Raw genomic sequence first — 12664 nt, forward strand, 5'->3', positions numbered from 1 at the left:
GAACACTACAGACCATTGAAAGTTAATATGACACAAGAGATGCTCTAGTTCAGTTTGTTCATTTTATAGATGGAGAAACTGAGGCTATAGGAAAGGACATGACTTATACGAGGTGGCACAGCTTGTTGATGCTGATACCAAGATTCCCCATGATATCATTTTGGTGGTTTTCTGTTTGTGTCTATGCCTTCTTCTCACAATTTTAGCCTCTGTTTTCCCCTAAATCCCCTCCCCCTCTCTCTCTCACACACACACTCACTCACACCTAGGCTTTTAATAGTTAGAAAAAGATAATGAATGGAACTTGTTCTTTTTATTTTCTGTGTGAGGGAAAAATAGTTTTCATTTACCTCTCCACATCTAGCCAACATAAAAGAAGTAAAAAAAATAGTAGATGACCAAAAATGACTGTGTTCTTTCCACATTATGGGCCTAGTTGAGGATAGCTGGCTATTACACATTGGGTGCTTCCATATATTTTGAGTAGGTTTTCCTGGTGGCCAAAATATCCAAAAATTTGCTTAACAATTATATTGATTAAGTGAAATAATTCTGGAACAGGTATATGTGAATTGCTGGTGAAACTTGCATAGATAAATTTAAATGAATCTAGATGCAGTGGCAAATAATTATAAACAGAAAAGGAAATGTGGTTAGGGTCATTGATAACTCATCTTTTTTGTTTTTATTTGCTACACACTCTGGATCTGTGTTCTTTTTTATTTATTAAGTTTAGAGACAAAGAGAAGATGAAAGAGAGAGAGACAGAGACACAGAGAGAAACATTAATTTTTTGTTCCACTCATTTATGCATTTATTGGTTGATTCTTTTTTTAATATAAATTTTATTTAGTTACTTTTCAAGTACATTTTTTTAATCTATTTCTCCCATCCCACCCCCCCCCCGCCCGGTCTCCCCCCCTCCCTCCCATTCCCCCCCCCCCCCAGTCCTCATCTCTGTGTTTTTCATACTTGTTCCTCAAAATCCCTCCCCCTTTTTCCCCTTAAGTTCCCTTCCCTCTCTCCCCTCTGGTCGCTGCCCACTTGTTCTCTATTTCAGCGTCTTTGTTTTTATTCTGTTTGCTTGTTTGTTTTATTCTTTAGCTTCCTGTCAAAGGTGAGATTATATGGTATTTGTCCTTCAATGCCTGGCCTATTTCACTCAGCATAATGCTTTCCAGTTCCATCCATGTGCCTTGACCAGAGATCAAACCCACAACCTTGGAGTATCAGGTTGAAACTTGAACCAACTAAGCTACCTGGCCAGGGTCTCTGGATCTGTGTTCCTTTTTATCTAAATATGTATTTTGAAAAACAACACCAAATTAACCTGCTTACAGAATTTGTGAAAATTCCATGTAAAGTAAGTTAATGTACTCACTTCATGACTTACACTTTAGAAAGGACAGGATGAAACAATATAGAGGAAAACACTCATGTCAACACACAATATCTGGGAGAGAACTAATCCTAAGGTTCTCTTCCAAAGTGAAGACATTTATTTTTCAGTACTTGGTCAATTGTTTATGCAACACAGTTTTGTGACCTGGGGAAAAATGGTGTTTCTTGCTTGCATTATTTTCCTTAACTTTTAAATTAATTGGCAATTTTGTCTGTCTAGAGATCTAGTCACTCGTAGAAAATTCCAGAGCATCGAGAAAAGTTTAAGTTGAGATTGTTAACCCTAAGTACAATCATGTATAGCCAACTCTCGTAAGTTAATATTGACTATATTGAGTATTAAGCATGTGTTGTTCAGCACAGCACTCAGTATTTTACATGGGATTATCTCATTTAATCCTCATGCCACCCATATAGGTTGTCTCTATTTTATGCATAGGAAGAAACTGAGGCTAAGATGGACTAATGACTTGTCTCACTAAGTGGCAATGTAGGATATGAAGTATAATGAGGTCAACTGATTTTGTCTTTATTGTTGTTTAAGAGGCATGGGGAAGAGAAGTAGAAACCAATAGAAGACTTCTATATACCAAGTTCATGAGCTCTTTCTTCCCTTTGGGAAACAGGATTTCTTTATCATAGCAAATGCTGGCCACCTTAACCTAACATTTTACCTTTGTAAGTAGCAAATATTACTTTCAGAATATGAGGGGACCCCCAAACACTGGAATTCATTTATTTAAAAATGTAGATTTATTCTTAGATGTTTAAACTTCAGTCACCTTTAAAGTACTCTCCATTTGATGCAGTACACCTACCAAGATGTTTTTGTTCCAATGCTTAGAACAGTTTTTGAATTTGTCAATTTTGATACCTTTTAGTGCTTCTACATTATTTTGTTTCACCTCTTTCACATCAGCAAAACATTTCCCTTTGAGGATTTTTTTCATCTGGAGAAACTAAGAAAAAACTGTCACTCAGGGAGAGATTGGGTGAATAGGAAGGGGACATATCACAAAGGGTTTCAGTCAAAAACTGCTGAACACTCACGTGTGGGCAGGTGCACTAGTAAGTTAGCCATCATGAAATGGGCAAAAGTGTTGAAAGAGTCTTTAAAAAAATCACCAAACTCAAACACAGCCTCTCATAACACTGGTACAGATGGGTTCCTAGAACACTCACCTAGCATGGGAAATCTGCACTACAAGGGGCCCTCCATCCAGAAGATAATTCCAGTTTTGGGGGGTGCCCCCTCATATCTAGAGGAGGTATTTAGCTCAGCAGATGCCTATCTTCAGCACAGTCAGGCAACCATCTCTTGAGAAGAAAAATACACTGATGATCTGGGTTGTCCTTTTTGCACCCACTAGTTTAGTGTTTCTCAAACTCTAATGTGTGCATGAATCCCCTGGGTGGGGGAATCTTGTTAAAATGGAGACTCTGATTCAATGGTCCTGGGTAGGGGTTAAGATTCTGCATTTTTAACTAGCTCTCAGGCAGAGCTGATGCCACTTGTCAGCAGGACCCATTTGGAGTAGAAAGGCATTAGTAAGCCTCCGAGTGCTTCAGTTAAATCTACCTGTGCCTACTTTGTAAAGTGGTGTTAATAATAATCTCTCTTGCAAAGGGTTGTAGTATTTAATACAGGTAAACTATTTAAAACAGGGTTTGACATATGGTAAGGCCTCCTTAGATGTTAGCTATCACTATTATTATACTTTTATGCTCTTGCATTTTTCTTTTTGAATTTCATACCAGTTTATACCTACAGGTCATATAGTAACATTAACTCACATCTCAAACTATATTATCCTGATCCTTTCCCTGTGATATTGGAACATGGGCATAGCAAAGAATCAAGGCAGCCCTCAGACTTCCACATGTGCACCTTACTGTGCAGTCAGTCCAGCCAGGCTGCCAGCATTCCCTGCCTTTCCCTCCTCACTGTAGCTCCTCATCCTATGTTCATAGGATAGGAGAACTTCTGAGTTGGAGTAAGTTTAGATGGTCAGTTAGTCCCACCTAGTAGGACGGGCTTCATGCCATACCTGCCACCTTCATAAGAGACCCAGACCTAGGGAGGTAGAAAGAGGATAGAGTCCTCCACAGGTAGACATGAAACAGTTTCAAGCAAGTCTGTCTCTGCTCTCTTCCCATTTCTGCTCACCATGCTGGAACATCTCAGGGAAAACCCTGAGACCCAGGAAATTTTGTTCCCAAACCAGAAAACTCCATCCTCTCTGGGCAGCTCGGAGAGGATGAAAATGGATCAGATGTCCATTTTCATGGATCAGATGTCCCTAAAGTGAAGCATGAAAATACCAGTGGATGTCAAGACAATATATTGTGGTAAGAATAGAAAATAATGAAACTCTATCATCTATCTCTCTCCATCTAAAAAATAAAGAAATCAAGCAAACCAAATATCATATGATTTATTTTCCTCTTTGTATTTTATTTTATTTTTATTTATTCTTTTTTATGAAGTATTCTTTCTATTTATTTATTTTTATTATTGCTCAAGTACAGTTTTCTACCCTTTATCCCCATCCCAGCTCACCTCCTCACTCACCCCTCCCTTCCTCCCTCCCATCTCCACTGTCCCTTGTTGTCCATGTGCCCTTTATACTTGTTCCTGCAAACCCTTCCCCCTTCCCCTGAGATTCCCTCCCCTCTCCCCTTTGGTCACTGTCAGCCTGTTCTCAATTTCAGTGTCTTTGGTTATATTTTGCTTGTTTGTTTGTTTTGTTTTCTTTTTCATTTTTTTTAATTTATTTAATTATTGTTCAAGTACAGTTTTCTGTCTTTTACTCCCATCCCAGCCCACCCCCCCATGCTCCCCACCTCCTTCCTATTTCCACCTCTGTTAGTTTTTGTCCATGTGTCCTTTATACTTGTTTGTTTGTTTTCTTGTTTAGTTTCCTGTTAAAGGTGAGATCGTATGGTATTTGTCTTTCACCACCTGGCTTAATTCGCTTAGCATAATGCTTTCCAGTTCCATCCATGCTGTCACAAAGGATAGGGACTCCTTCTTTCTTTCCGCTGCATAGAATTCCATTGTGTAAATGTACCATAGTTTTTTGATCCAAGCATGTACTGATGGGCACCTAGGTTGCTTCTAGCACTTGGCTATTGTAAATTATCCCGCTACGAATGTTGGGGTGCATAGGTTCTTTTTTGTATTTTTCCATTACCATTTAGCCCCTTCATATGATTTCTATGTAAAACTGTATCTACCAGTGTATGGGTCTAAAATGTTTTACCATTTGGTGTGAAGAATCCAAACAGTTTATAGATCATGTCTAGAGACTACAAAGTTCACCATTTTGTGGATGAGGAGAAAAGTTCTCTCTGTAGTGTAACAATTCTGGTGCTCATCATCCTTTCATTTTCTTCCCAAGAACACAAGAATGGCACCTTTACATCACCCATACATCGACTGGGGATTGTGTAAGTGGTTCTGGCCATTATAGTGTGGGGGGAAGTTGATTCATCTGGATCCTAGGCTTGGCCCCAAGGCTCCAGCAGAGGATACAGGCAACAGTGAAAGGTACCTTGCTCTAACCTAGATGGAAGGAGAGCTCCCAGAAAAGCAACCAACCTAGAAATACTTGTGATTGACTTTGTGGGAGCAGTAAACAATTATTCATTGCTTTAATGCACTGAGATGTTAGGGATTTTGTTACTTACTGCAGCATATCCCAGACTATCCTGACAAACACAAGACTCCTCTACAGCTCATTCTCCTCTCCCAACTCTATTGTCACATCAGTCCCAGCCAAAAATTTTCTGGACCCTGGACATTTAACTTTTTACCAGGGAGGTTATAGCACAGAGTAGAAGTTATGAAATCAAACTCTGAAATCAGATTACTTAGGTTCATATCCCATCTCTGACACTTATTAACAGTATGATCTTTGGAGAAGCTATTTAGGTTCTTTCTCACTTTATTTCCTTATCCCAAATAAGAAATAATATTAGCATTTTATAACATTCTTAGAAGAATCAAAAGAGAAAATGCTTGCAGAGCAAGTCAGCACAATGCCTGACACATAATAAATGCTTAATAAATGTTAATTTTTTGGTATTGCTATTATTGCAACTGCAAAGTAACCTTTCTTCTGCAACCATGAAGACTTTCTCAAAAATAAAAAGACAAATATGGGTGCCTTCTTTCTGCTTGTGTCACTGATCCCCCACTGCCTGCTCCCAACTGCTGGCCTCCAAGCATGTGGAGGGATGGAACTGGTCCATCAGGAGTGGTCCTCTCAACAACCCCTAGTCCCCAATCCTAAAAACTGAGTATCAGTGGGAAATTTCTGTACACCTTTTGTGCTCTAGTCTCTGTCTCTTGGCTGGATGGGCAATATAATAATCAAGGCATAAAATTCCAATGGAGGGCTGCCAAGAGGTTACCCTGTCTCTTCTGGGACCCTTAGAGTTGCAGGGAACTTCATGATGCAGCATCTGCTGCTATCAGGTAGGCTATGGAGGAATTTTCTTTGTACTAAGTGAAAAACTCCCTCTTTTCTTAACTCAAAATAAGCCTACCACTAGTCCAAGCCTTCTCAAAGTGTAGCACACATCAGAGTCCCACTCCAGAGTGTCTGATTTACTAGGTCTGGGGTGGGATCCAAGACTTAGCATGTCTGACAAGTTCCCAAGAGCTATGGATGCTGTCAGTCTATAGACTACACTCTGAGTAGCTTTATATTAGTCTCTTTGACTGCCTTTCAGAAATTTAAAAAGGGTGGGTGGATCTCCCATTTCTTTCCTCAGTTACTTCTTCAAGTTAAACATGTTAGGATCCTCACTTTTTTCTATCCTGTGTCAAGCTCTGTCCCTAGTCTTGGTTACCCAAAGATAGAAAATACTTATATTCTGTTCTCATGGAGCTTACAATTATGTGGACAGAATGGTGAAAAAGAATCTACTATGATGACAACAAAAAATAGGTACTCTGGCCCCGGCTGGTGTGGGTCAGTGGATTGAGCATCAACCTGTGAACCAAACGGTTGCCAGTTCGATTCCCAGTCAGGGCACATGCCTGGGTGGCAGGCCAGGTCCTTGGTGGGAGGACATGCTTGAAGCAACTATACATCGATGTTTCTCTCCCTCTCTTTCTCCATCCCTTTCCCTATAAAAATAAATCAATAAATCTAAAAAATAGGTACTCTGTGCCTACTATGTGTTTTAGCCTTCCCCAAAGTCTGGTGATTCAACAGTGAGCAAGAAGGCCAATTCTTTGCCTCATAGAGTCCTCCAGCCATTGGCAGAGACTGACCAGTGAACAAGAAATTATAGTTCATTGTGATAACAGTATGGAGAAAAAAAGCCAGGGATCTCTGAGAGCACAGATCAAGGAACCCAAACTCCAGCATGTGGCTGGGCCATAGGGAAATGCTTGCAGGGGCAGGTGATGGCTAGGATAAAGCACTGAAGATAAAAAACACTTACCTGTTAAAGTACCTTAAACAGGTAAGGAATGGGTTGGGTGATTCAAGTGGAGGGAAGGGATATACAGGAGGCTGGTATAATTCAGGATTGGTGAGAAGTGCTGTGTGGCCTAAAAGAGACTGCATATGGGGCCCAGCAGGAGGACTGGAAGAGGAATGATGTAAAGTGAGGCTAGAATAGGGAGAGACTGCCACTTCCTAGCTGGACATTAATGACCCCTGAGAGCATCCCTTTTCTTCCCCAAGGGGTGGCCTTTGAAATTACAGATCCAAACCATACATCCATCTCACTCTCCATTTCGGAGGTGGAAAACAGTTTTGCTCCATTTGTTATCTGGTCACCTGGAAGCATGACATGCAGGAGGGGGTAGAGCTGGCCCAAGATTAAACATTGTCCAAAAATCCAGAAGGATATTTCTGGCTCAAGGACCTCATCCCTGCACTAGTGCCAGGTATACAAAGTGGGCCATGTGTATGCTACAGTGTGTAAGTGGGTGGGAATGATAAGGCAGTGAGGAAGACCTCAAGAGAATTTTTTGTACAAACTCTAGAGCAGGGTAGAGAAGATGAAGCAAATGCAGAATTCAAGGCATCCTATGATCCTCTAGTCTAATTTGAAAGTTGGAAAGCCTGGGCATCTGGGGGTGCGGGGTGGGGGAGTGCATGGGAAGGGGGAGAAGGTGGGAAACTGAAAGGTGGGAAGAGAGAAAAACAGTATTCCCAAAGGAGACCTGAAGATGTGACTGTGTTAGTTAAGCCAATGTTAGTTTAGCGTGGTTTTAAACAGAAACACTTTTTTAAAGTATATTTTATTGATTATGCTATTGCAGTTGTCTCAATTTTATCCCTTTGCCCCCTCTCCTATTTTTAAAAGAAAGCAACCTACATACTGAGGGAATCTGGTAGAGGAAAAGTACAACAGACTCCAAATGCAAACAGATCTGGTTTTGAGACCCATCTTTGGCATTCACTTACTGTGTGACCTTGGCAAGTTGTTTAAATTTTCTATCTCAATATTCTCATCTGTGAGAAATTATAATAAAGCCCAATTCACAGGGTTGTCAGAAGACTTAAATGAGGTTTGGATGTGCATCTTCTGACACATTATAGACACTCAGGATCTGTATGTTCCTGTGCTAGGATTTCCCCTGGAATCTAAAGAGAAAGTGACCCCTTTCTGGCTAGGAGGGCCCAATTGAAGAACTGAAATTACAAGGCTGGAGAAGCACTGATGGCAGGGACTATTGCTGGGTATGGACAGGTTCAACTGCTTTGTAAACTGACTATGTGCCATGGCTCAAAGAGGCATGTGGGTGCTAGAAATGCTGTGGGAGACAAAAGGCTAATGCTCAGAGAAATGATCTTTGATGGAGAAAATGTCTATATTTTCAGAGCAAAGAGCAAAGCTAAGATTCACTGCTAGGAAGACAGAAACTTGAGCCTTCTAATCATCAAGAATATAAACGGGTTTCTCTTGTTATCTTTAGTAGTTTCTACCTCAAAGTTGAATGTGGTACAATATGTTGTAGACAGGGGATAATGATTTGCACATCATTTATAGTTTGAAATTACCTTCATTTATATCATTTGTTCAGTCAATTAGCAAACATTTATTGAATGCCTATGTTGTATCAGACACTCATCTTCTTGGCTATTCACCAACAGTGCTTTTACATTAAGGATCCTTTGAGGATTCTCCTTCCCTTCTGTTGATGTGAATAATCAGGAGTAACCCTAATTTCCTTTCCACTTCTTTCAGGCCTAGGGGAAACTTCCATTTGCATTCCTTCCCCTTTAGTGATGCCTGAGTATTTAGCTAGCTGTGGTTAGTCAATTCTGCTGGTTAATGAACTGAGGAAAGAGGTTAAGGTCATAGTTTTGATTCCAAGGGACTAATTTACCACTCCACTTGGGTACACTGCTATTCTTTCCCTTCCCCCAATGGATATGCTTCCTCCCACCTAAATAAAGGTTTTTGTATAAATTTTCATCTTACCAAGAACATTCTTGCTGCAGCCCCTAGTTGTTGAAATTCAATATTATTTCTTCAGTAAAGCCTTACTCACCTATAGATCTGATCAGGTGCTTCAGTTTACTGTCCCATGATGCCCTGTACTTTGCTGGGGTGGCATTTATAAGCATTTTAATATGAAGTAGTGTATGCCTCTTTGTGTCATTTAGGTTAATGTTCCACTGCAAGTACCATATTTTTAGGACTATAAGATGCACCCCCCTCAATTTGGAAGGAATAATGGTTGTTAATGCTGCTGTTGAGTTCTGTTTACATTTACATTGGTGAGATATTATGTTATTTCTGTTACTAAATATTTTACCATATTTTTTGCTTAAATTTTTTTCTATTTTCCTCCTCTAAAACCTAGGTGTGTCTTATGGTCTGAGAAATATGACATGAGGGTTTCTTTATCTCCCATAAAAAGATTGGCAATCCAACACAGGTCCTGTGTCTTCATAGTGTCACATGGAATTCAAACTCCTTTTCTCTTCTTTTTCTGCTGTCTGTAGCAAGTATGTTTAGTCCTCATGCTTACAAGATTACTGTAGCTACTCAGGCATAGCTTCTGTACTCCAGCCAGAAGGAAGGAGGGGAGAGAAAAAGTAAGCATCAGTGGACTACTGCTTACATCTTATGGTTAGAACTGAGTCACATGGCAACTTCTAGCTGTAAAGGTGTCTGAAGTTAAGTTGTTTTATTAGTGGTGGTGTTTAGCTTTTTAACATATGGAATAGGGGCAAGTCAGAGAGAATGGGCAAGCCTAGTAAAGCGGACCAACCTATAGTGCCTCCTATACAACCTTACTGAACTTTAATAACTAAGAGGGCAGGAATCATGTTTCTTTTGTTCACCATCATAGATCCACCATGTACAATATCTTTTCCATTGTAGATATTCAATAAGCATTTTTGTTAAATGTAAATAAATGAAACCACATACAGCTGTGTAGGTTGTTTTGTTGTGCAGGTACTTGCAAATAACACCTCTTACTTTAGGTCTTAAAATGGACCAGAATAGGATAGATGGATCAATACCATCTTACAACTATGAGTATGGAGAATTTGAAATAGACACCATCAGGGGCCCCACTAGGATTTACACTGCTTTCGCATGAATTACAAAAAAGCACCCACCCCTTCCTAAAGACATGTTACTACCATCCACTGAAAAATTACATTAATGAAATAATAAATCTACATTTACAGTATGAATGGTGCCCCATAGATGTGGTGAGGTGGTCAACCAAACAACCTGCACAGCTACATGTGGTTCTTTGAAGGAAATACAAGCATACATCACCAGTCAGGTGGATGTGGCCAATAAAACCACCATCACACCTGTCTCCTGAAGCAGAGGAATGGACTCTTCCTGTAGAGCAAGCCTGAAGACTTTACCCAGGCTGATGAGAACTTGCCATATGCAAAGACTTGTTACTGTGAGGCAGCAGAAGTATGGTGAGAACCAAGAGGTGTGCTCGACTTCTCTTCACTTTGCGCCTCTATAATATTGTTTAATTCTTCTAAACTTCAGTTACCTCATCTCTAAATGGGGGAAAAGGAATTCCTGCCTCAAGAGATGTGTTTGAGTATCCAATGAGATAATATACATGAAAGCCTTTTGGGAATCTGCTCAGCATTTGAAAAATGTAAGCTATTGTTAACATAGAGAGCTGGCAGAAAATTGATATGGAATGAGTATTCAGATCTTCTCTCTACCACTTTTCAGTCATAGGACCTTGGGCATGTCTTCTCATTTGTAAACAGGTCTGATGGCATTAGAATATACTGCCCAGGAAAGTTGTGAGAATTAAAGATAGTAATAAGTATTTTAAAAATGTTAATGACTTTGAGGCAGTTATGTCTTTCATTGTGCTCTACATTTTTCATTCAATATTTCATTGAAATTCTTAAATATGCCACATTTGACTTTGGGGAAAAAAACAGAAAATGGAGTGAAACAAAAAGGAACCCTTTTTACAAAAAAAAGAGCCGAGACTGTGGGGAAAAAAACAATTCAGCACATGTGCATGGCTCTGGTTCTGATGTGATGTATAAAACAGAAAACTTCTCAAAGGTAACCTCCCCTCTCCACCCCATACTACCTCCATACACTATAGGCCAAATCTGAATGATGGTCATACTAGGTTATAATTAGAATCTCTTACTAAATGGTTAGTAATATTAAGCTATTTACAAAGCAAAAAGGGACCAAAGGAAAGTCCAGCCAGGCAGGCAGGGTGGGTCAGGTCAGCTAGGAAGGATCTTGGTTCTTATATGTTGTGGTTCTCCTGTACATACTCCTCCTCCCTGCATTCCCTCTGGGGTGGAGACCTGTGACAAATGAGAAAATGCATTCAGATACTGGATCAGTGAAATAGAGTGGCAGAGGGTTTTGAAATAAAAATCAAGCACCAAACTGGTTAATTTAAGTGCTGTTTAATGTCTGACCTTCTCATGTACAGCCTCCTGGAGCCCTGTTGGTCTAACTGTCTAGTAACAATATTTTATCCTGTTCTCTTTCATTTGTCTTCACTTTACCACTGCCAATGTCCATCCTCCTAATCTCTTCAGGGTATAGAGTTATGGGTAAAACAAGATGTTTTCTCTTTGTTTTCTCATGTCACGTTTCGCTGGAGTAAATGGTACTTCATTTACCTTCCTTCTGCCCCATAGAAGAAGAACTGTGCTGAGCACCCAAGTCCCTGGGCTGGTTGCTATGTGGTCTGAAATTGACACCTATTGTGTATGCCATGGTTTATAGTAGAGTTGTTAAAAATCAGCTCCCATTCTGGTGACTAAATTTTATTGACTTTTCCAGGGCATGTAGTGGGGCTGACATGTCCCCCATTTAATTACATCTTCCTTTTTAACAGCAGATTGAGTTAACCAAAGGACGTGCAGGTGGCTCTGGAGCCAGGGAACTTGAAGTGGCCATGGCTAGGCAGCTGAGAAGGGGCTGGGGTGAGCAAAAGCTGAGGATATAACAACCTGCTGGCAGTTGTGAACTGTGGTTTTATGGTTGCACTGGGGGCAATAACCAAACAGTGGGGCTTTTAGACTAATTTGAAGAATGCTTTGCACAAATTCCAGCTGCTAACCATATGTCCAATTCTTGTAGAGGGGAGGGTGTGTTTCCCTGAGCTCTTGTTTTCTTCCCCCAGAAGTCAAGACTAACCAAGCCTCTAAATGCCCAGCCCAGGGTCTTTTCAGCAGGACAGTCAGCCACAAGAACTTGAGCTGATTTAATCACAACCTAAATTTATTTTATGCTTTACCAGATTGTTCCTTCCAATAATGTCATTTTGTACTTATGAAACCTCATAGCATAGGCTAAGTAGGAATCTTTTACTTACAGACCAGAAGACTGAGGCCCAGAGAGACTGTGACCGATAAAATAAGAACAAACATGGCCCTAAGTGTCGGACACTATACTAAACCTTTGAGAAATATAAATTCAGTTCATGCTTGTATTGATCCTACAAGGCAGGTACCATTATTATGCCTGCTTCACTGAAAAGAGAACTGAGCGCAGACAGGTTACTTAAGTTTCCCATGGTCACACAATTAGTAAGTAGTGAAGCTGACATTTAAACCCAAGCAGTCTGGCTCTAGAGTCTGTATTTATAACCACTATACCTGATGCCAGCTGGCTTAGTAGTAACAGAGCTACAAAGTAACTCTGGAATTCAATGCAAGTATTCACACTCCAAGTTCAAGTTTTCCCCTAGGCCATACCACTCTTCTGAAACTTGCTCCTTAAAGATTCTTAATTCTTGGCAGTGTGAGCTGCAGCA

The sequence above is a fragment of the Artibeus jamaicensis genome, unplaced genomic scaffold (genome assembly GCF_021234435.1).
Source record: "Artibeus jamaicensis isolate MK-2021 breed Jamaican fruit bat unplaced genomic scaffold, CSHL_Jam_final contig_60, whole genome shotgun sequence".
Lineage (NCBI taxonomy): Eukaryota > Metazoa > Chordata > Mammalia > Chiroptera > Phyllostomidae > Artibeus > Artibeus jamaicensis.